Raw genomic sequence first — 24,675 nt, 5'->3', positions numbered from 1 at the left:
TTAATGAAAAATAGAACTTTTAATCAGAGTCATAATAATGATCGACCTTTAATAATTCAGCTACAGTCAAAGCGCTGCTGTATTGCCTGCCACATTTTAGTTGGAGGCTGGATGACCGGCCCTTGCTGACTTGCAGGCAAAGGGCAGCCAGGTGCATTCCCCGAGCGCCCGATTTTCCGAGGCGTACTGGGAAGAGAGGTGGGGTAGGGCCTGGCCGGATCGGGGGCGCCGGATTGGGTCTAGGACTTCGCCTGGCCCCTGCCCTCCACTATTTCTCATGTCAGACGATGGCGGCAGCGACCTTGTGGGATAGGAGAGGGTATCTGTTATTTCACTTCTGCGAGAAAAACATGTCAAAAATTTTAAAAAGAAGAAAAGGACAAAGAAAAACACTTTGTGGTAGCGTTTTTGTTTGTTTAACCGAAACCCCTTTTTTTTTTGAAAAACCCAAACACACCAAAGTCCTGAAGGATTAGGAAGCAAAAAGAGCCGCCTCGCGACCATGGTTCCACTGGGGCTCGAACCCAGGACCTTCTGCGTGTAAAGCAGACGTGATAACCACTACACTATGGAACCGCTACGAGAAAACGTCTCGTTGAGACTTTATTCATAGACTCATAGCAGTGCCAGCCCCCTCCGCCTGAGCCCCGCCCCTTCACCGTGATCCCGCCCCCGAGGCGCGGGGTTTGCGGCAGCTCTGGGTCGCTGGCTCCGGTGTTTGGGCGGCTCGTCATTCCTGTCCATCAGAGTCGCGGCCCCTGGGACCAGGGCGAGGCCGGGGCCCCGGCCGAGAGCACCTCCCCGCTATCACCTGTCCCCAAACTTTCCTTCAGTCGAGGTGCCGGCGGGGCGGCTCGACGGCCGGAAGTGCACCCTGCTCGGGCTCTGCACCCCCGGCAGCTTCCTCCGCCCGCGAGGGCCCCGCGCGTTCCCATTTCCCCTACCAGCAAACTGAGCCTCGGCCACCCGGCCCACTTGCCCGTCGGAAGTCAGAAGGCGGCGTGGAAGGCCTCGCTTCTGGGGCAAGGAGGACAGGGGCAACCCTTGGAACCAAGTCAGGCAGCGCAGGGGATGGGGGGTGGGCCGGGGCGCACTTTTGCGTTGGCGCCTGGCTTGCCGGGGTTGGAAAAGGCCGCTGGTTAGCGGGCCCTTTGCCCGAGGGTGTGGACCTCTTCCCGCTCCCCTGCCTCTTCCCGCAGCCTTCTTCCCCTCCCGAGGCCAGGCCTAGGGAGGTGCAAATGGCAGGGCTTCCGTTAGGTCCCCTTGGTCTAGGGCTGCAGGGATGGGGGGACGAAGAGGTGTAGACGGGCCACCCCTCTATGGCTTCCAGGGAGGCAGCAGCCCTGGCCACGTGATTGAGGGGCCCAGTGCAAAATGAAGATGCCAGGCACCTTGTTGTTAAGTTCTTGAGAATTTCACACGGTAACAGCAGAGTATTCAACCCGGCGCGGGGTCCCTGACTTGGTGGCAGGACTGTAGTCTGGGTAAGGGGCTGGGACCCTCCATCACAAAGGGTGCTTCTTGGTTTTCATCGTCAGTGTCATTTGCCTTCTTCAGGGCTTCCAGATGGATCTTCGTCACCACCCTAGGATTGCTTACCATCCTCAAGCTTGAAAACACACCTGTAATCATTTGGCGGGGGAGAGGCACCTTTAAGCGCCCAGGTGAACTTTGTCTGCAGGCAGCAACTGTCCTTTTTGCTGGATCTTCCGCTGAGGTCGGTAGGTTGATAAAGTGATACTGATTTTATGGCAGGAGCTCCCTTCAGCCAACTCCTGTCTTCCTGGGAAGGCCTCTGGAAGAAACCAGGTGGGTGCAGGGAACACTAATGTGGGGGTCACGATCTGGATGTTCGTCTTGATTTGGCCATTTATGAGCTGGGTACTCGAGCTAGTCTGTTCACCTCCGGTCTCAGTCTCCTCCTTTGTGAAATACAAGGGTTGGACTAAACATGTCCACTTTCACTTCTGGGTCTCAATGTTATGCCCACCTTCCAGGTAGGAAAACGGAGGCGGTTATCTGCCATGTAATTTCCCCCCCAGAAATAGAGGCAGGCTAGCTAGTGGCGTGGGTTTTTCTAGTACCTGCTTCCCAATGTCTTCAGTTAGCTCCCTGTCATATTCATCATGGGCCCCCTTCTAGTCTGCTTTTTTGGTGAGACATTTTCAGAGGCCTCTGGAGCGCTTGTTGCCTAGATTGTGGGCCACAAGATGACCAGAGTGGCCAGCCACCAGCCAGAGGATGCATTCGTGAGAGCTCCAAGTTTCCCACTCAGGACTCCTGGGAAGCCTGATAATAAGTGTTTCCCACCTGTTTCCAAACCCCTAGCAGTGGAAAACAAGATCGCCAGGAATTGGCCTTAAAATTACACCCACTGGTTGTGTTTTGGATAGTGTCTCTAGGAAATGCTTTGCTCTCCAGCCCCCCACATCCCGATTTTTCTGTCTGCCCCTGGCTCTAAAGGTATGTTTGCCAAGTTCCCACACTTAACCTCCGTGTAGAAAAGAAGCTGGTGTCCCTCTGTTGCATGCAACACAGGTGTCTGCCTTTGATGAAAAACTCTTGTTCCTTTTCTCCATTCCAGGAAGGAAACTATGTTCTGTTCTCCCCACCACCCCTACAAGGTGTCATCACAATCTTTTCTTTTTTTTTTTTTTTGAGACAGTCTCCCTCTGTCACCCAGGCTGGAGTGCAGTGGCGCGATCTCAGCTCACTGCAACCTCTGCCTCCCATTCAAGTGATTCTCCTGCCTCAGCCACCCAAGTAGCTGGGATTACAGGCACCCCCCACCATACCCGGCCTACTTTTTGTATTTTAGTAGAAATGGGGTTTCACCGTGTTGGCCAGGTTGATCTCGAACTCCTGGCCTCAAGTGATCCGCCCGCCTCGGCCTCCCGAAGTGCTGGGATTACAGGCGTAAGCCACCGCTCCCAGCCCCACCCAGCTCAAATTCTGTGGTCATTTTTATCACTTGCTTGTTTGCCCTTTCATTTTTTCCTTGTGCTTGTTGGTAAAACCACAGTCTCTCACATCTGACTATCTCCCTACCCTGCCCCTGAACACGGCCCAAGAAGAACACATCCAAGCTGACTGGTTTCACACTAAATTCATGTACTGCTTAGCTCAAGTGAGCCCTTTCTGCAGTCCAGAATATGTGTTCACTTCTCCTAAAGGACAGTTTCATGTCTTGTCTCCCTAAACCTCCTGTACCCCCAACCCCAATCTCGGTTACAGCCGATGACCTAGCTTCCTATTGCGGTGAAAAAATGGAAGCAATCAGAACTTCTGCAAGTCCCCTGCCAGCCACCGTCTGCTCTCATGCGCTTCCTCTGGATCAGAATGAGTTGGGACTGGCTAACTGTGTGGTAGGGGCTGTCCTGTGTATTGTAGGATGTTTTGCAGCATCCCTGGCCTCTATTCTCTAGATGCCTGTGGCACACATCCTCCCCCACCACCCAGCTGTGATGACCCAAAATGTCCCCTGGGGTACAAAATCTTGGGAGTTATTTGGCAATATCTGGAGACACTTTTGTTGGTTATGACTGGGAGAGGGGTACTATAGGCACCCAGTAGGGAGAGGCCAGGGGCACTGCCAAACATTCTGTGGTGCCAGCTACTCTGGGGGAGTGAGGCGGGAAAGATCCCTTGAGCTCAGGAGGTCAAGGCTATTGTGAGCCATGACTTCACCACTGCACTCCAGCCTGGGTGATAGACTGAGAACCTGTCAAAAAAAAAAAAAAGGCCAGGTGCAATGGCTCACACTTATAATCCCAGCACTTTGGGAAGCTGAGGCGGGTGAATTGCTTGAGCTCAGGAGTTCGAGACCAGGCTGGCCAACATGGCAAAACCCCAACTCTATAAAAAAAAAAATATATACAAAAAAATTAGCCAGGCGTGGTGGCGCATACCTGTAGTCCCAGCTACTCTGGAGGACTGAGGCGGGGAGGATCCCTTGACCCTGGGGAGGTTGAGGCTGCAACAAGCCCAGATCGCATCACTGCACTCTAGCCTGGTCGACAGAGTGAGACCCTATCTCAAAAACGAAAACAAAAGCAAAAAAACAGGATAAAGCTCCCTTAGTTCCACTTCCACCTGTGCCACTTCCATTTCTCTGCTCTCCTTTATGACATAATTCTTAGATTGGTTTTTGGTGCTTTCTCTTCTTTCCCCGCCCTTGGGACTTGTTCTAGCACTCCACCAAAATTCCTCTGATCCAGTGACTTCCACATTGCTACACAGAATAGCTCTTCCTTTTCATCGGATTTGATGTACCAGCAGCATTGAAAACAACCCATCACTCCATTTTGAGGTACTCTCCCCTCGGCATTTAGGATGCCGCCCTTTGGCGATGTTTATTTCCTCTCACTGCATACTCCCTTTTGGTTACCTTTGCTGGAGCCTCATCTGTTTGACCTTTAAACACAGCCGTACCTCAGAGGTCTCGGTGCTTGGACTTCTCTATTCATTCTCACCACCCCAGCGACCTCATTGAATCTAATGGCTTTTAATACCATTGAGAACCTAGAAGATTCCAAGTGTGTATCTCTAGTCTAGACTTTTCTCCCAAACTCCAGACCTACATGTTCAACATCTCCATTTAGATGTCTGTTAAGCATCTCACATGTCTGTGCCCACGCTCCTGATCTCTGCCCCTAAATCTGCTCCTCTCTTGGTATGTTTTTCTTTTTCAGAGACAGTTTTGCTCTGTCACCCACCCTGGAGTGCAGTAGTGCCATCTCAGCTCATTGCAACCTCCGCCTCCTGGGTTCAAACAATTCTCGTTCCTCAGTCTCCCGAGTAGTTGGGATCACAGGCGTGTGCTACCACATCCGGCTAATTTTTTTTCTGTACTTTTAGTAGAGATGGGGTTTTGCCATTTTGGCCAGGCTGTTCTCGAACTCCTGGCCTCAAGTGATTCACCCATCTTGGTCTCTCCAAGTGTTGGGATTACAGGCATGAGCCACCGTGCCTGGCCTCTGTCTTCTTTATCTCAGATAATGGGAACTTCATCTTTCCAGTTATTTAGGCCTAAAACTAAGAATCATACTTGATTCTTCTTTTTCTCACACCCCCAACGTAATCTTACTAGCAAATCTTATTGGCACTACCTGCGGGATCTATCTAGAATCTTCTAGCTTTCTGTCATCTCCCCAGCTATACTCTAATCAAAGCCACCACACATTTTGCCTGGATCATAGCCAGTAGCCTCAGATCTTGGCCTTCTAGCTTCTGCCCTTTCCTCTCTACAGACTATTCTCCACACAGTAGCCAGAGTGGTCCTTTCAAGATCTAAATTAGGTCTCATCACTGTGCAAAACCCTTCAATGGCTCCCTACCTCAGCTAGAAAAGCTGAAGCCTTACAGTGGCCTACAAGGCTTGTGCCTCTCTGATTATAAATCCTCTTGCTGGCCAAGCATGGTTGCTCACACCGGTAATCCAGCACTTTGGAGGCCGAGGTGGGCAGACACTTGAGGCCAGGAGTTTGAGACCAGCCTGGCCGGCATGATGAAATCCCGTCTCTACTAAAAATACAAAAATTAGCCAGGTATGGTGGCATGCACCTGTAATCCCACCTACTTGGGAGGCTGAGATGGGAGGATCGCTTGAGCCTGGGAGGTGGAGGTTGCAGTGAGCCGTTACTGTGCCATTGCCCCCCAGCCTGGGTCACAGAGCAAGACCCTGTCTCAAAAACAAAAACAAAAATCCTATGACTTTGCCTTGGCTTTGACTCCACTCCAGCCACACCGGCCTGCTTGCTGCCTTTTAGTTACACTAGGCCTCTCCTGCCTCGGGGCCTTTGCTGCTGCTGCTCTCAGCCTTGAATAGTTTTTCCTTAAATCACGCTGTTGCTTGTTCTCTCACCTTGCTCGGGTCATATCCAAATATCTTCTCAGTGAGGCCTTTCCTGACTACCTACTGAAAATTGCTATTATTCTTTTCCATTCATGCTAGAGACTCACTGCCCCCCTTTCCTGCTTATTTTTCTCTGCAGCACTACATTTCTTTCCTTTTTTCTTTTTTTTTTTTTTTAGACAGTGTCTCTGTTGCCCAGGCTGGAGTGCAATGGTGTGATCTCGGCTCACTGCAGCCTCTGCCTCCTGGGTTCAAGCGATTCTCGTGCCTCAGCCTCCTGAGTAGCTGGGACTACAGGCACCTGCCCCATGCCCAGCTAATTTTTATATTTTCAATAGAGACAGGATTTCATCATGTTGGCCAGGATGGTCTCCATCTCTCAACCTCATGGTCTACCCTCCTCGGCCTCCCAAAGTGCTGGGATTACAGGCGTGGGCCACTACGTCTGGCCTGCAACACTAAATTTCTACATATTTACTAATTTATTTTGTTGATTGTCTGTCCCCACCATCCTCGACTGGAATGCAAGTTCCATGACGGCATGGATTTGGCTTCGTTCTCTGCTGTATTACACAGAGTCTAAGTAGTTTCCAGCGTATGAGTAAGTGCTCAGTGAATGTGTCTTGAAAACAATGTGTCAGTGTTGAGGGTGACTCAAGCCAAGGCAATGAGTTCCAGTTAGAGCTAATCCTGGGCTTTTGCTTGACTTCTTGAGCAGAGACGTTTCCTAATTCATCCTGGACTTGAACGTGAGATGATCTAGAGGCTGGCAGTTCTGCTGCCATCTTACTATTGCATTATATTAGGGCTCTTGGTTGCATACAACAGAACCCTCTTGTTCAGAATATTCACTTCTCTTCCCCATGTAGGATTTTGACACCATGGCCCCCCTGATAGACTTGCCCAGGTGACTTGCTTTGCCCAGTTGAATGTGAGCAGAAGTGATGTGTATCACTTCCAAGCAAAAGTGTAAGAGCCAGTGTGGTGGCTGCTTCTGTCCTTCCCCTTTGCTACAAGAAGAACAGCAATGCTCCAGAGACAGGTTGACCTGAGTTTCAGAGGGAAGGCTCCATGTTACAGAACTGCGGCCCATCTGCACTGGCTGCGGAACTGGAGTGCCGAATAAACGTTTGTCATTGTAAGCCACTAACGTTTGGGGTTGTTACAAAAGCATAACACCACCTAAGCGGCTTCAACGCTCCCACTAGTTTAAGAGGAGAAGGAGTTTATTAAAGGACACCAGGTAGCTCACAGGATCTCCAAGAAGGCCTCAGTGACTCCAAAGCCAGGAATGATGTCCACATCTCCCTGAGGGACTGCACCAGCGCAGGTGCACACTGCTGCCTCCTCTGAATACAGATTTAGTAACTCAAACCAGTGTTGGAGCCCACAATCTTGACCACTGCTGTCTCTGGAAACGGGACACCTCTGCCACTAACCTTGGCAGAAGGTGGCCTTTGGGAGCTCTCCACGTCTTCAGGTTGCCCTCTTCTGGATTGAAGTTGCTGGCAGTGCTTACTTTACCTGCCTGTGCTCTTGCTATCAAAGAGACTGGAAAAACAAATTTCTTGTTTCTGCTTTGGGGAGTTAGGAGTCAAATGGGAGGAATTACCAAGACATAGGGAGGAGGTTCAGAAGTTAGTGAATGACCATGAAGCATGAAAGACATCCACGACCTGCTGGAGACCTGAGGATGGAGCCGACACCAAGGGATCCCAGCTGAGCAATAGAGCAGCTGGATGCGGTCACTTACCTCCCGGCCCCAGTCATGCATATACCATTGACTCTTCAGTTATTTGAGGAATCCATTCCCAGCTTTGCGTAAGCCAGCTGGAATGGGCTTACTGACACTTGCAATGGAACGAGTCCTAATGATCTATGTCTAACATGGACGAGCCTTGGCATAGTGGCTAACAGTGGTGCCCTGGCTCAGATGCCTGAAAGTTTTGGTTGTTCTCAGTCCCCAGTAAGTGGGGATGAGGCTGACAGTCATGGAAATGGCCGCTTCTGGTAGAGTAGGTGTATTAGTCTGTTCTCACGCTGCTAATAAAGACAACCCACAGACTGGGTGATTTATAAAGGAAAGAGGTTTCGTGGACTCACAGTTCCGATGGCTGAGGAGGCCTCACAATCATGGCAGAGGATGAAGGAGGAGCAAAGGGACGTCTTACATGGTGGCAGGCAAGAGAGAGATGAGAACCAAGCAAAAGGAGAAGCCGAAACCATCAGATCTCATGAGACTTATTCACTCTCATGAGATCAGCATGGGAAAGACCTGCCCCATGATTCAGTTGCCTCCCCTCCGGGTCTCTCCCACAACATGTGGGAATTGTGGGAGCTACAATTCAAGATGAGATTTTGGTTGCAGCACAGCCAAACCATATCAGTAGGGTTGTGGTTTCCTTGTCTCCTGGGGAGCCAGTAGTTCTCATGTACAGCAGGGCATTTGCTCACGTGTGGCGCAGTAACCAGGCCAGGTACAGTTATACAGTGGGCAACACATCTGTGGCAGATACTGCTAGTTGCTTATCTAATATCCATTCCTCTTTTCCTCAATAAGAAAAGTAAGAAGAACACACAGTTGTACAGTGCTTGCTGTGTATTAACGACTATCCTAAGCGCTTCACTCCTATTAACTCATTTAATCCTCACGAGAACCCTGTACTATTATAGTTTGCGGGTGAGAAAATCGAGGCACAAAGTAAGTTGGTAACTTGACCAAGTCACACAGTGACATAAAGAAGCAAGGTTCTAAGCCCAGACCATCTGGCTCCATGGGCTGTGCTTAGCCTCTGCACTATAGTGCCTGATTGTGTTTGCTTTGGTGATGTGTCTGGCTAAAACAGCTTCATTTCCTTGAAAGGAGGTAGACCCATTTGGCATCCGCCTTTTGGCCCATAGTTTATCTCTTTCTGCCTGGAATGTGAATGTGGTGCTAGAAGGAGGGCATCACTTTCTGTTGTGATCAGCATTTTGCACCCATGAGTTGACAATTGGGAAAAAGAAAGCTGCATGGCTTGGCTCAGAGAAGGAAGGCGCCTGGGTCCTAACCAGATTCCCTATTCCAGATTCCTTGTGAAATGAATAATAAAATCCCTCATTTTTAATGCTACTGTTTAGTAGAAGTTTCAGTTACATGAGGAAAAATACAGATCCTACTGATTAAACCTTTCCATGTTGCTCACCCGTAGCTCTCTCCTGTACCATTTTGACAATGTCTTTAATTTGCCCCCCAGCTACCGAGGGCTTGCCCTGTGTTCCAGTCCCTTGATGGAAGTTGTTCATTATCACATGCCTGCAATATGTCTGGGAACACAGTGTTGGGTAGCGCAGGAGCTTTTTTTAAAAAAGTATATGACATGGTCTCATCTCAAGAAGTTTGAAGAACATGAGTTAACCCAAAGGACTTATTTGTTCCAAGATGTTAATGGAAGATAATGGCTTGATGTGGTTTTCCTAATGTAGGATGTTGTTAGATCTGAATTTGGGTCCGGTCTCCTTTCTCTTAAGAAACTTGACAAAGAGAAGGCTGATGAGGGGTAGGCAGGGTGATATGCAAAAACCTGTCTAATAGGAAAGAAGGCCTCACATGGTATACCTCTCCAGATCAGCTATCTAGAACCTTCACAATCACCCGCCATCGCTTTCAATGAGATTACATTTCCTAGAGATGGTCACTCCAGAGAGAAACAGATCAGCTTAGAATGCTTTGTCTGCCCCTCTCTTACTTAACTTATCTTGAGATGTGCCTAGTATCTTTCTCTCTCTCTCTCTCTCTCTCTTTTTTTTATTTGAGGCAGAGTCTCACTCTCTCGCCCAGGCTGGAGTGCAGTGGCATAATCTTGGCTCACTGCAACCTCCACCTCCTGGGTTCAAGTGATTCTCCTGCCTCAGCCTTCCAAGTAGCTGGGATTACAGGCACCCGCCACCACGCCTTGCTAATTTTTGTATTATTAGTAGGGATGGATTTTCACAATGCTGGCCAGGCTGGTCTTGAACTCCTGACATCAGGTGATCTGTCTGCCTTGGCCTCCCAAAATGCTGGGATTACAGGCGTGACCCACCGCGCCCAGCAGAGATGTGCCTAGTTTCTAAAGTCACTCCCCTGCGACTAGGTAACTGAACACAAAACAATTTGACTACTACTGCTCACTCCTCTAGAGCTCCATTTAAAAGGCAACACCTGATAGCAGCCAGTGCTAATCGGTGATGGAAATGAAATGGGTTACTCCCTTGACTTCCACAACACTTACTGACTCATTTGTTTCCACATCGATTCAACTGGGCACGCATTAAGACTTGCCTCTAAGCTTTCTGCACAGTCTGAAAGAAAGATTTCAAGTGTGGAGCAGGTGTTAAACTCCAGTCATATTGTGTATTTTTACTAGTGATTTCAAGAATTGGGGATCTTTTGGATACACTTAGGGTAGAGTCCTAAGGCCATCTACAGTAATAAAAGCAAAACCAATTAGTAGGTTGTTTAATTCATTTAGAGGCTATCTGCAGGCTAGCAGTTTTCCTCTGCTAAATCCTGTTAAGATGCAGTGGGTTCTATTTTGTGCAGATGGAGCAGGCTGCCATGACAACTGTCTGTGAATATTATTTCAATATTAGTCATACATTTCCAGCATCTGCCTCTGGGCTCAGTGTTCTTCTAAAGCCTGGATGCACATTTATTCTTAATGGACCTCTCCTGGACGTGTTTACAAAAAGAACAAAAACAAAACACTTTCAACTGGCTGACTTTTTTTTTTCTTTCAGAAGAGAAATTTGAATGAATTCACACAACTGAAAATGGATTGTGAATCTTATTGTCATTTTTTCTTTTAGAAAGGTGATTTTGATGTGAACTTATATTGTGCTGGACTATAGATTTTATTGAATAGATGCACTACACCAGGATTTGGAAAGTTCCCCTGTAGGCATGTAGTCCTTACAGTAAAATTATTATTTTTTTCATCTAACGGTATCAGAAAGAATCTTGTAGTTGCCTGTGGTAGAAGATCCAACCCAAACTGGGCAAAACCAGTTTCAAACGAATCTGGTTTGAAACTTCCAAAGGTAAGGTCTGATCCAGAGACTTAGGTTGGAGGGCTCCGGCTTCATTTCCCTGCCTTTCAGTCGGCCCTTCCCCATGTATCACTTTCACCCCCTGTACTGGCTCTTCTCATGGTGACAGCCTTGCTCAGAGCACCACACTAGGGGGAGATGAGTGAGTCTGTCCCAGCACTCTCTCCAGGTACCCCAAGATTCACTCATAATACCTTTCTTTAGCTATGTGCCCACCCCAAACACTCCTTTTTGTCAGGAGAAGAGGATATGCCATCTGAGGCCTGAATTATGTGCTTGTTCCTGAAAAGTTGCTGTTGCTGGGGAGTGGGTTCGGGTAATTGGCGTAAGTCAGCCAGGGCCCACACTTAGAGTTGGGGGCTGTGCCAGTCCCATGCAAATCACATGGCTAAAAACAGGGAGCTGGGGTGATTTCAAAAAGGAAAATTGTGCTTCTATCACAAGGAAGTTAGGGGACTATTTGCTAGCCACATGGTTAGGGAACAGAATGCTGGCCCAATGATAATAATAATAGCTAACATTTATTAAATACTATGAGCCAGGCACCAAGCTGCTTTACAGTTGTATTGGTTAGAGAATGTGTTTGGCTGCCTGAAATAAGGTAAACAGAACAGCAGGGGCTTAACACAGAGCGCTTGGTTTTTGTCCCACATGATACGAAGCCAGGAGATACACAGTGTCACATTGTCATCCAAGTCTCAAGCTTGCCCCGCCCTCCTGCATCATGGTTTTGCTATTCTCTGTGTGAGGCTTTCCTCCTAGTGTGCACAGGATGGCTGCCCCTCCTCCAGGCATTGTGTCCTGGTTCCAGGCAGAATGGGGGAAGGACAAAAGAGAAGAGGCTTGTGCCAGCTGAGTCTTTTCTTTTTTATCGGGAAAATGGCTTTTCCGGAAGCCTCAACCTGTAGATTTCTGCTTATATCTCAACAGCTAGGACTGTGTCACATGACTCCCCATAGTTGCAAGGGAACCTGGCAAATCAAGTTGTGTTGGCTGAACACTGCCACCTAGAACAAAACTGGGGTTTTATTAGTAAGGAAGAGAGGGAGAATGGACAGTAATGATCAGTGGCTGCTACGATGTGTATTAACCCATTCATTCGTTACGTCAACCCGGTGTGGTTGGTGCTATCCCTAGCCTCGTTTTATAGTTGAAGCAATAGGCACAGAGAGGTTATGTAATTTGCCCAAGCTCACACAGAGCTGTTAAGTGACTGAGCTAGAACTTGAACCCAAGCAAGCTGACTCTAGAATCTTATTCTATTATGTTCCTAGACACATCCTGACCCACTGGCCAGACCACATTTCTTCTCTAGGATGTATATCCACTTGGGAAATGCAGGCCTCTCCTAGAAATGGTAGCTAATACTTGTTTAGCACTTTATAGTTTACAAAGAGATTGTCGCTTAAATTATTCTCTTTAAATATTCTTTTTTTTTTTTTTTTTTGAGACAGAGTCTCACTCTGTTGCCCAGACTGGAGTGCAGTGGCACGATCTCAGCTCACTGCAACCTCCACCACCCAGGTTCAAGCGATTCTCATGCCTCAGCCTCCAGAGTAGCTGGGACTATAGGCGCACACCACCATGCCTGGCTAATTTTTGTATTTTTAGTAGAGACGGGGCTTTACTGTGTTGTCCAGACTGGTCTCAAACTCCTGGCCTCAAGTGATCCACCTGCCTTGGCCTTTCGAAGAACTGGGATTACAGGTGTGAGCTACAGCGCCCGGCCTATTCTCATTTTTAAAATGAGGAAACTGAGGTCTAGAAGAGTTATGTAAGTTGCCTAAGGTCCTCAGGTTGAAAGTGGCAGAGCTGATATTTCCTCAAAATTATAAAAACTTACTCTTGTTTCCCTTCCTTAATCTTCCTATTCTTCTCTGCACACAGGAGTTCATTTCTAGTTTTTTAAAATGACAGTATTTCACTCTAGGCCCTATATTAACTTCATAACCTTCTCAGAAAACCAATCCAGAGAAATCTTGGCTGTCTCGCCTACTTGTTTTCACATAGGCCACCAGCAGGAATGTGGCACATCAGTGGGAACTGTGACAGAAGTAAGTAACAAAGGAGGCCTGGAAAGGGAGGTGGTTTTTCTCTCACATCATATAAAATCCAGAGCTTCCGGCAGAAACTGAAAGTGTTAATTACAAATAGCTCTTATTGACCTGCTAAAGAATTATTAAACATATAGACATTGTCATTCGTTACATCAGATTAATTTGTTACTTTTCTTTAAAACTATTTCATAAATCGAACTTGTCACCGAGTAAGAATTGACAGCCCACTTCACTGGGATGAATTAGAGAAGTTTCACTATATTACTGACACGCCAGTTTGCTTATGATTATTATTTCTCTCGTTCTTTCCCAAGTCTTTGAAATCTTTAGCTTTTGGCATTGCCGTAGTTACATATCACAACATTCTTTTGTTTTGGCCTTACTACTGAGTAAACCATAAAAATTGCAAGATCATTGTAGAATTAATACATTTTAGGGAGACGTGAGAGTTCAGTCAAATATATTTAAGAAATACATTGGTTCAGTTCAGAAAGGCACGACAACTCGAAGCAAGGGGGAGGAGGGGGAGTGGCTTCTGGGTTATAGGTAGATTGAGAAATGTTCTAGTTGACAATTGGTTGAGTTTATCCAAAGACCTGGGATCACTAGAAAGGAGATGTCTGGGTTAAGGGACTGTGGAGACCAAAGTTCTTATTGTGTAGATAGATGAAGCCTTCAGGTAGCAGGCTTCAGAGAGGACAGATTGTAAAGGTTTCTTATCCGACCTAAGGTCTGTGCTCATATTAACACTGGAGAGGTATAATGAGGCACGTTGGATCCCTGCTTCTCGTCATGGCCTGAACCAGTCTTTCAGGTTAAATTTTAAAGTGCCCTGGCCTAGGAAGAAGTCCATTCCAATGGTTGGGCGGGGGGGGGGGGGGGGGGCGGGGGGGGGGGGGGATGGGAGGTTAAATTTTTTCTTTTGGTTTACACTCCAAAAGCTATGAATGAGGCCAGGTGTGGTGGCTCACGCCTGTAATTCCAGTGCTTTGGGAGCCCAAGAATTTGAGACCAGCCTCGGCAAGATGGTGAAACCCCATCTCTATAAAAAATAAAAAAATTAGCCGAGTGTGGTGGCAGGCACCTGTAGTCCCAGCTACTTGGGAGGCTGAGCGAGGAGGATTACTTGAGCCCAGGAGGTGGAGGCTACAGCGAGCTATGATCGTGCCACTGCACTCCAGCCTGGGCGCGATCATAGTTCACTCTCGACAGAGTGAGACCCTGTCTCAAACAAATAAAAATAAATAAAAAGAGTACTATGTTACAGAGCAGTGCCACTCAAAGCGTGCTTCACTGTCACCTGGGAGCTTATTAGAAATGCAGCTTCACAGCCCCACCCCAGACCTACTGAATCAGGTTGGGATTCAGCAGGGATTGGGCCCAGGAATCTGTGTTTGGACAAGATCCCTAGGTGACTTGTAAGTGCATTAAAGTTTGCGAAGTGCTGTTTTAGAGTTTTACACAAGTGAGTTGTAGGACTGACAGATTGTGCACCTTTTAAATACTGGTGAAAATAAGAGCTTCGGCTTTAGTAAAGTAGACCTGTATTGAATCCTGGATTCTCCTTTGAAAATCTCCCAATCCTAGTCTCCAGTTAGCTACTCCAGGTCACGAGCTCAAGTGTATGCTTGACTCCATCCCCTATCAACACCTTCACCTAGTTAATCCACATTCAACCTTCCACTGTCAGGTCAAAGATGACTTCCTCAGAGAAGCCTTTGCTCAACCTCCCACCTCACTCTCATAAAATGAATACTTGTCCTTTGCAATTTCACACTTATGATTATTTGATTAATGTTTACTTCTCCTACTAGCCTATAAGCTTTAGGAAGGAAGAGACCTTATCAGTTTTGCTAACTGGTATATCCTCAGGGTATAGAACAGTATCTGGCACATAATAGATGCTCAACAAATATTTATTTAATGAATATATGGATGAAACCAAGCCAGGAATAAGTGCACAAAAGAAAATGCTCTGAAAGTTTTTTCCAAAGACTTCTCTATAAACTCTTAATCATCTAAGGCAGTAATAGTGAGGGTTTCGAAAAGAAAGCCCTGGATATTTTCCAGGCCTTGTTTTTTTGTTTTTTGTTTTGGCCGGGGCCAGAGGTGGGGGCATGGAACAGGGTCTTACTCTGTCGCCCAGGCTGGAGTGCAGTGGCACTATCTCAGCTCACTGCAACCTCTGCCTCCCGGGTTCAAGTGATTTTCCTGCCTCAGCCTCCTAAGTAGCTGGGATTACAGGTGCCTGCCACCATGCCCATCTAATTTTTGTATTTTTAGTAGAGACAGGGTTTCACTATGTTGGCCAGGCTGGTCTCGAACTTCTGACCTCAGGTGATCTACCCGCCTTGGCCTCCCAAAGTGCTGGGATTACAGGCATGAGCCACCGTGCCTGGCCCAGGCCTTGTTTTATCAACATTCCTCCAAGAAACAAACTTTCCTTTGTTTACCGTGTTCATGAACACAAAAATGGTTGACAGGGATGCAATGGTGACAAAAAGAAAGCTGGAATCTGCCTTTCAATAAGCAAGAAATAGTCCTCTCATCCAGGTCATGTCATCCACGTTCCATTGGCAGATATTGTCATATCTGCATCCTACATTGTGAGGTCACCAAGGCAACCTATTGATCATTCTAGAATCTACCTCTTGAAGATTCCAAATGAGACTGGGAAACCCTCTTCAATAAGACCTGTGTGATGATAGATTGTGTCCTGAGCCTGCAGGTCAGGCTGAAAGAGTCAACAACCAGCAAAGTGAAGATCTAGGAGGCTGTTCCCCTTGAACCTGTGTGAACCTAATCAAACCTCGACGGAAAGGTAAGAGCACTCAGTGGACCAGGTGAATTGAGGGTGATCTGGGTAGGCATGGGGCAGTGATCAAAAGTTAACCTGTGGCCTCTGACAGTTTAGTTGTTTAGCCCAACTCTTGTGGTCTTTATGTTTTATGTATGAAGTTTGTTATGTTTTAATATATGCGTATGAGGTGGAATTGGGTCGCCTTGATGTACTGGAAAAAGTTCTGGTCACTGAATCACAAGACTGTGACTTTGGGGAGGCCACGTAACTTCTCTGGGCAATGGTTTCCTCTCCTATAATATGAAGATGTCTGAGGGCCTTTCTGGACAAGTCCAAAGGATCAGAGTATCTTACATTTCAGGCTCAGCTGTTAACAGAGCTCTGGGCAGAGAACCTCATGATGGTCTTGCAGAGTGACTCCATTCTCTGCCGAGATCAGTTTTGCCCAATTCCCAGTGCTTTAACATGAGAGGGAGTTGCATCAGTGTGTAGTCTTTGTTTTACTTTTATTCTTGGAATGGCAGATTGTAGCTCCTGCAGAAAGAAAAGAAGAAGAAATAAGGAATTACAAAATTGCTCTACATTGACTCATGCTAGATGTCAATCTGAGATACATGGAAAACGTAAGCACATATGAGATAAAGAAACAGATTGTGGCAATATTTAAAAATATCCTAGCGTTCTAAATTAGAAGCAGTTTTGATAAGCCTATTTGGAATTCATGTGAAACATCCATAACTCTGACAATCTGAACTGTACATGGCAAAGGTAAATTGCTTCTAGGCAGTAATTCTAGGTGTAGGTTTAGAGGGACTATACTCAAATCTCCATTGCTTTATAGATAGCCCTCACTCCTTGGCCTCTTACTTTCCAGATTGCTTCTTTGTTAGCCTCCCCGTTGGCTCCTTCCTCTTTTCATTCTCTTTAATGTCTCTATTCCCCAGTGTTCTGCTTTTGCCTCTATAGCCTTACTCTACAAGCTCTCCCTGGCTATTTTATCTTCTCTAATCACTTCAGCTATTGTCAGCAACCTCATGACCTATTTAATCTGACTCTCCAGTCCTGATTTATTTCCTGAGCTCCAAACCCAGACTTCTACTGCCTATGGGATATTTCAACAGTGAGGTCTCACAAGTACTGAAATTTAGCACACCGCTAACCAAACTCATGATTTTTCTCCACCATAAACTCACTTGTCCCCCTTCATGTCCAACTCTTGTACCCTTTAATACCCTATTGCAATGAATATCATCATCTCCTATACTGAAAATTACAAGAAGGCAGAGACCATGTCTATCTTGTCCACCCCTTGTAACCACAGCACCTAGTATAGTGCCTGGCGCATGGTAGACACCCAGTAAATATTGTTGAGTAAATGATGAATCTATTTATTTTTCCAAACTAAAACCCTTGGAATCCCCCTCGATATCTATTTCCCCCTCACTCTCCATGCCCAGTCTGAGACCTGTGGGGTTTATTACATAAAACACTTTTACATTTGGCTCCTCCTTCCCCTTCATCCCCTCTGCCATGACTTGAATTCAGCCCTTACCATCTATCTCCTGGATTATTGCAGGAGCCTCCTCATTGGTCTTCCTGTTACCTGCTTTTCCCCATTCATCACCATCTGATCCCCAGAGTGATCTTGCACCTTGAATCTAATCAGCTTACCCTCAGGCTCCCCTTGACTTAAACAGAGTTTGCAATCTGGCAGCTTTAAGAGGAATCCACGCAGTCTGTACGGCGTTTTGAGAAAATGAGAATGACTGTATTTTGTTGATTCTAAGATGTATATATTTTTTTTTCACATTTTAGCAGCTCTGATATTGGGATGTGTCTTGAAATGGACAGTGTCATAGTTTGATCAGTGGTGGTGTTCTCTCTTATCGGTACATAAAACAGCAGTGCACCCTATAATCAGTGGCTTCATAAATTTGCTGAAATATACTCATGCTAACATTTAAAAATAAGGAGATCATACATACAACTATCTTCAGCTTCTCTTGGAAAATTACATCAGGCAACACTGGGCTGTGATTTCTGGATAGCAGCCGAAGATGGAGCTACCAGTAAGTAGCAGCTACCTCATTTAGACAAAAACTCGCTACAGTGTCTCATGGTTTCCGCCCAGGCTGCTTTAGTCATTTGTATTATCTGCCCTAGCCCATTAAGCATTTGAAAGGACAATCCCTGACTGATAAGTTGAAGTCCAGACTCTTTGCTGTGATTTATAAGAACACACAGGTGGCACCAACCTACCTCCCCCAGGTTAATGCTCCCAACCTTTGCTCTGTACTCCCTCTATCCCCCAATCTCGAATATAATGGGCTCCCATGTTCCCTGGAATGTCTTTCTCCATCTTTTATGCCCTGTGAAACATTTTCTGGCGTTCCCAGGTCGAGCTCATTTCTTTCTGGACTCCAGTAGTACATGGGCGTGTCTCTGCAAAAACTGCAGTTACTTTTCCACTAACCTAAAGTACAGTTCTGTGGTGTTTTTTTGTTTTTTGTTTTTTGTTTTTTGAGATGGAGTTTCTCCCTTGTTGCCCAGGCTGGAGTGCAATGGCACAACCTTGGCTCACCGCAACCTCCGCCTCCCGGGTTCAAGGGATTCTCTTGCCTTGGCCTCCCAAGTAGCTGGGATTACAGGCGCCCACCACCACGCCTGGCTAATTTTTTGTATTTTTAGTAGAGATACAGTTTCACTGTTTTGGTCAGGCTGTTCTTGAACTCCTGACCTCAGGTGATCCACCACCTCGGCCTCCCAAAGTGCTGGGATTACAGGCGTGAGCCACCATGCCCGGCCAGTTCTGCGAATTTTAACACATGGATAGATTAGCATAACCACTGTCATCATCAGGATACAGAACCTGCCCCCCCAAAACTCCCTCCTGCTAGCCCTTTGTAGTCACTCCCCTCCCTCACCCATAAACCCCTGGTAACCGCTGATCAGTTCCCTGTCACTATAGTTCTGTCTTTTTGAGAATGCCATATAACTGTCTGTATCCCTTTCGGCCTAGCCTCTTCCACTCTCATAATGCCTTTGAGACCTATCCAGGTTGTGTGTATCAGCTTCATTCATTTTTATTGCTAAGTAGCATTTCATTGTATGGATGTCCCACAGTTTGTGGGACACTCACTGAAGGACATTTAAGCTCTTTTCAGTGTTTGACCATATGAACCTGTATACACGTTTTTGCATGAATAGAAAATTTTATTTCTCTAGAATAACTACCCAGGAATAGGATTGCTGTCATATGGTAAGTATATGTTCAACTTTATAAGAAAGTACCAAACTCTTGTTCAGAGTGGCTGTACCACTTTGCATTCCTGCCAGCAAAGTGTTAGAGTTCGAGTTGCTCCACATTCTAGCCAGCACTGGATATTGTATTAAAAAAATTTTTTTAGCTGGGCACAGTGGCTCATGCTTATAATGCAAATACTTTGGGAGGCTGAGGCAGGCAGATAGCTACAGACCAGTCTGAACAATGTGGCAAAACTCAGTCCCTACAAAAAAATACAAAAATTAGCCGGGCATGGTGGCATGTGCCTGTGATCCCAACTACTTGGGAGGCTGAGGTGGAAGGATAACTTGAGCCCAGAAAGTCAAAGTTGCAGTGAGCTGTGATTGTGTCACTGTGCTCTAGCCTGGTGACAGAGACCCTGTCTCAACCTCCACCCCCCGACCCAAACTTAGCTATATTCATAGACATATAGTGGTATCTCATGGTTTTAATTTTAATTTCTGCTTCCTTGAATCTGGCCTGGAAGAACTGGAGGGAACAAAAGGTAAACTCACTGTCAGTTCAGTGGTACTTCAAACTCTGATCTGTTTCCTTCATCTGCCTTCTGTTATTTACTTTTCAGAGTCCTCATGTTACTTGTTTATTGCTGTGGAACAGATTACCAAAAAATCTAGTGGCTTAAAACAACGCATGTTTATGATCTTACAGTTTCTGTGGGGCAGAAACCCAGGCGTGGCTTACTTGGGCCCTCTACTTCAGCATCTGTCGTGAGCTGCTGCACACAATGTGTTGACTGGGCTGCTGTCATCTGAAGGCTTGACTGGGGAGGGATCCACTTCCAAGTCCATATGGTTGTTGGCAAGAGTCAGTTCCTCGTGGTCTGTTTGACTGAGGGCCTTAGTTCCTTGCTGGCTTTTGGCCAGAGACTTCCCCCAGTCCTTTGCCACATGGGCTTCTCCCATGTGGCAGCTTACTTCATTGAAAGCGCAAAAGCTGTGAAGGCCATAGGGTCTGCTAGCAAGACAGAAAGTCACAGTCTTTTATAACCTAGTCATAGAAGTGACATCCCAATACCATTGCCATGCTCAATTGATTAGAAGCAAGTTTCTGGGTCCAGCCTATGCTGAAGAGGAGGGATGATACAAGGGTGTGAATTGACCAGGAAGAAGGGATCATCAGGGGCAGCTTAGAGTCTGTCTGCCACAGTCCTCAAATAGCTGTTTCACGGATTCTGTCCAGGTTTTATAGCTTTATCCCATGGGAGAGAAAGAGTAGAGTGGGTAGAATGTCCTTTTTCCATCTTACCCAGACCAGAACCTTCTGTGAAGCTTTGATTTGATTTATGAACATTCAGGGTTAATTTAAGGAATTTCTTTAAACTCAAGCCATCAAGGACCAAACTAGGGTTAGATTAAGCAGTGGTCTGAATTAAAATTCTGATATCTATTAATCTATTTATTAAATCACAACCAAGGAAAGCTCAACTTTTATATCTAAGATGGAGCCTTTTGAAAACTGAACTTCCACACCTTAAAACGTGATGGCTGTTTTAGCCTGTCGTTGTGGCTGCTCACCAGGTGACCCCAATAGAAACATTTGGCAAGCACTGACCTTTATGAATTTCTTCCGTTTGATGGTGATTCATAACCCACTTTTAATTTATTTTAATGACTTCCTAATGACTTGCCAGATCTGTCCTCTCTTTTCTCCTACTTAATGTGATTTTTCAGTACCCAGAACTCACCCTTGAAAATATGCTTGATCCTTTTTCTATTTAAGTGAAAAATTACTTGGTATTCCTTCTCTTTACAAGGGAGCAAGCTCTTTAAATTAGAGTCCTTTTATTTTATGTATTTATTTATTTTTTTGTGAGACAAGGTCTTGCTCTGTTGCCCAGGCTGGAGTACAGTGGCTCTGTCATGGCTTACTGTAGCCTCAATCTTGCAGGCTCAAGTGATCCTCCTGCCTCAGTCTCCCAAGTAGCTGGGACAACAGGCATGTCCCACCACACCCAGCTAATATTTTTTTTCTTTCTTTTTTAGTAGAGATGAGGTCTTGCTATGTTTCCCAGGCTGGTCTCCAGCTCATCAGCTCAAGCCATCCTCCCTGCTCAGCCTCCCAAAGTGCTGGGATTACAGGTGTGAGCCACTGCCCCCAGCCTTTTTGAACTTTTTTTGATCATGGACCCCTCACAGTAAGTTTGGTGAGAATGGACCAAGCATATTTATTTATTTACAGCTAATACTGCTGAACTCATTTATTGTGTACATGATCAAATATATATGGAAATAGAAAAGTTAACAGGAATAAGAAAATAGATAAAAATATGAGTTCTGATGTTTTGCTTTCTGCTCTCCAGCAGATCTCTGTGCATCTGCCGTGGGGCAGCTACCCCAGTTTTGGAGACTGCTAGGGGTTAGGAAGTGGTGATTGGGTGTGGTTGCTTGCCAGTGGCCTCAACATCAGGAGGCTAGCTCAGACTCATCAGAGCTGAGAGGCCAGCCCTCTCTGAGCTTCCCCACTTTGGTGCTACAGGGCTTTGAGGTATCAGGAGCCACAAGCAGAAACCTTAAGTACCCACCACCAAATAGATCTGCACATGCCACTGTTTTCTTAATCTCCTCTCCGGTCTAGCTGCTTTGCCTCGATTCTAGCATACTTCTCAGGGTGTGTCATGATCAATAATGGGAGCTGCCCATTAGAACTACTTTGCCTGGGCAGAAATTGGAACTGTGGCAAGCTCCAGGAAGCTTATGAAATAGGAGAGGCTTGCTTGCAATGCCCTCTCTCTCCCTTGAGAGGTAGTCAGGCTTCTCCATTCCCCTTGTGTTTTCATAGTTTGCTATTGCCATGGACTAACTAAATGTCCTGGGTTGGGATCCCTCAGAAGCAGAGTCTGAGATAAACTTTTGAGAGCAAGTTTATTTGGAAGGCAGGAGCAAAGAAAGTACAGCAGTGGGGAAGTGAGAAAGGAAGGGAAGGCAATCAAGAGAGATTAAGTCCAGCCTGAAGAGGTGGAGAGGGCAGCTGTTTTTTCAGTCTTAACATCAGGGCACCTTTCTCTGTGTAATTGCAGCATTATCTTTAGGAAAGAAGTTCATTTTGATTTCTAGTTCCCCTCCTGCGTTTCACACCCTAGTTAAGTACTGTAGAATATGCATAGCTATGAGAACCCCCTCTTCCCACCTCTTTTCCTCTGGCAGATGCCTGATCAGTCATCAGGTCTCCGCCCATGCATCACTTCTAGGAAGCCTTCCCTCATCCCCCTTTCTGAGATAGCGCTCTTTCTCTGCACCCCTGGAGTGTCTCCTACCTGTTTTATTATTTTGTCATACTGTATTGCTTTCATTTATTCATGTAATAGATATTTATTATGTGCCTGGCACTGTTAAAAGTACCTGGTGTGTATATTCCAATATCCAATCATGTATATATTTTGTTCTCTGCCATTTATGTCTCTGTCCCTCAGCAGTGCCTGCCACATAGGAGGTGCTTGCCACATAGGATGGTTTAAAACTGTTAACATCACTCTGCCCGTCATTTTTTCTTTTTTCAGGCTGGAAGAACACATCCCTGGTCAGCTGTAGGAAAGCCAGAGAGCATTTGAGAAGAGGCTGAAGCTTGAATTTTGCAAACACACAAGGTGCTGACTCAGGCAGTAGAGTATAATGATTATAATAAGCAGGGGTTCTAAAGTCAAAGTGCCCGGGTTCAACTCCCAACTCTGCCCCTCATTTGCTGTTTGATTTTAGGCTACAATTCCTAATGGGTGAAGAGGGATCATAATAGTATATACCTCAGAGGATGGTGTGTGGATTAGATAAGATTAACATATGTAAAATTTAGAAGTGCCTAGAACATGGTCAGTGCTCAATAGATGTTATCATTATTGTGATTTATTCACTTACATCAATGTTGGTTCATGTAACAATTGGAGGCTGACTGTAAGACCCCTTTGGTGCTCACAGTAACATTTCAGTGTTCTTTCTACAATGGAAAAATACAAGGAAGTTGTTCATTTAAAGCAAATTCTGAGTTTTCAACAAATCGCATAAAGGGCACAGCCAATCCAATTCGTGGTCCAGGGGCTGGCCATTAAAATAACAACCTAAATCATGAGGTTTTTTCCCTGCTTTCCTTTCTTTCTGTGGTTAAACAAATATTTGGTGAGTACCTCTTTTGCATTCAGTAATGACTAGGTTTAAAACTGAGGATGTGGCCAGGCGCAGTGGCTCACGCCTATAATCCCAGCACTTTGGGAGGCCAAGGTGGATCACCTGAGGCCAGGAATTCGAGACCAGCCTGGCCAACATGGTGAAACCCCGTCTCTACTAAAAATACAAAAATTAGCTGGGTGTGGTGGTGTACACCTGTAATCCCAGCTACTCGGGAGGCTGAGGTAGGAGAATCACTTAAGCCCGGGAGGCAGAGGTTGCAGTGAGCCCAGAGTACACTGCTACACAGCCTGGGTGACAGAGTGAGACTCTGTTTCAAAAATAAAACACACACACAACTGGGGATGCCAAGAGGAATGAAATAGATCCTTTCCCTTTAGGATTTCACATGTAAAAGGGCAAATTACAGCACACTTTGAGCAGCTCTATAATTGGACGCACACATGGCTTTGAGAGCCAGAAGACAGAGTGACTAATTCCCCTTTGGTGATTCAGGAAAGGCTTCACACAGAGGAGGTGACATTGGAACAACTGTATCTAGACATAGCCATAATTTAATGGCTGAGGATTGAATAGGCATTTGGTTGGGAGAGCCAGCTGTATAGCTACATTGTCCACTATTTTTTTGGAGCCTGAGTAATTATGCTATCATTTACAATTTGTGTGGCAGCCTCATCAGGTCCTACTTTTGGCGTCCCCACCATGGAAACCTAAGTGGTTGTATTGCCTCATAATGAGGCCCTCTGGTGAGGTTAATATACTAATAGGAGAACAGAAGCCCAGAACCACCTCGCCAGTTGTTTTTCAAGTGACTCCATCCGATTAAATGGCAAACTAGGTAACCACTTTACTAGTAGATCTTCTGTGGCTCTCATTTGCAGAACGGAATTGAGCTAAAGAGCAGCTTGGGTGGGGTTATGAAATGTTTATGGCTGGAGTCCTGTAAATTTTAGCTGGCAAAGCCTAAGACCAGTAAGCTTGAAAACATGTATGCTGTGTCACCAGCTAGGAAGAGTTTGCCAGGGAAACTGCTGGCGGCGCAGCCGCGGTCAGCATGAGACTCTGGGAACAAGACCACTGCTAGATTGCCTCAAACATAGCAGAACTGTGGCTGCTGGCATCCATTACTGCCATGGGCACTTTGAATTTTCAAGTATGTTTTTCTCCTCCCCCAAACTCAGCAACATTACAGGCCAACTTTCCTTTCCCTTTCTGCTGATGAAGGGAGGTAATTCTCCCTTCACAGGTAGGTTCTCCAACAAGGAGCTATTGAACAGCTGGTGGAGTACAAATGTCTTATGACCCAGTGGCTGCTCCCTTAAACCCACACCTTTCTAGAACCAAGGAAGAATGTTTCATTTTTTCACTTCTCTTAATTGTACCAGGTTACTGTAACGTTTTCTAAAAACTATCCTCAGTTTACCTAAAGAATGCTTTTCTGCTCTTATATACTGAAATTCTCTTTTCTATTTTGT

General features: G+C 46.0%; 1 protein-coding gene and 1 non-coding gene across 8 annotated transcripts in view; one reads left to right on the top strand and one right to left on the bottom strand.

Annotated features, from left to right (window-relative positions):
* Positions 1 to 503: 503 nt before the first annotated feature.
* TRNAV-UAC (transfer RNA valine (anticodon UAC)) lies at positions 504 to 576 on the bottom strand. The gene has a single exon. It is a non-coding gene; the product is annotated as a tRNA-Val (tRNA).
* Positions 577 to 1,301: 725 nt separating this feature from the next.
* The window catches only part of LOC105478190 (protein phosphatase with EF-hand domain 1), a 148,353-nt gene continuing 124,979 nt past the window's right edge, over positions 1,302 to 24,675 (top strand). The window contains exons 1-3 of one of the 7 annotated variants that reach the window (XM_011735269.3): positions 1,302 to 1,717; positions 15,623 to 15,802; positions 22,582 to 22,668. The gene's annotated coding sequence lies outside the window, so the exon portion shown is untranslated. Of the gene's footprint in view, positions 1,810 to 15,296; positions 15,803 to 17,778; positions 17,851 to 19,545; positions 19,570 to 22,581; positions 22,669 to 24,675 lie in introns of those variants that run through there. The other 6 variants (XM_011735267.3, XM_011735265.3, XM_011735270.3 and 3 more) reach the window with 6 other exon arrangements.

This window comes from Macaca nemestrina, chromosome X (genome assembly GCF_043159975.1).
Source record: "Macaca nemestrina isolate mMacNem1 chromosome X, mMacNem.hap1, whole genome shotgun sequence".
In the NCBI taxonomy this organism is placed as follows: domain Eukaryota; kingdom Metazoa; phylum Chordata; class Mammalia; order Primates; family Cercopithecidae; genus Macaca; species Macaca nemestrina.
The sequence above is the reverse complement of the archived record's forward strand: the minus strand, read 5'-3'. Positions and strand labels throughout refer to the sequence as shown.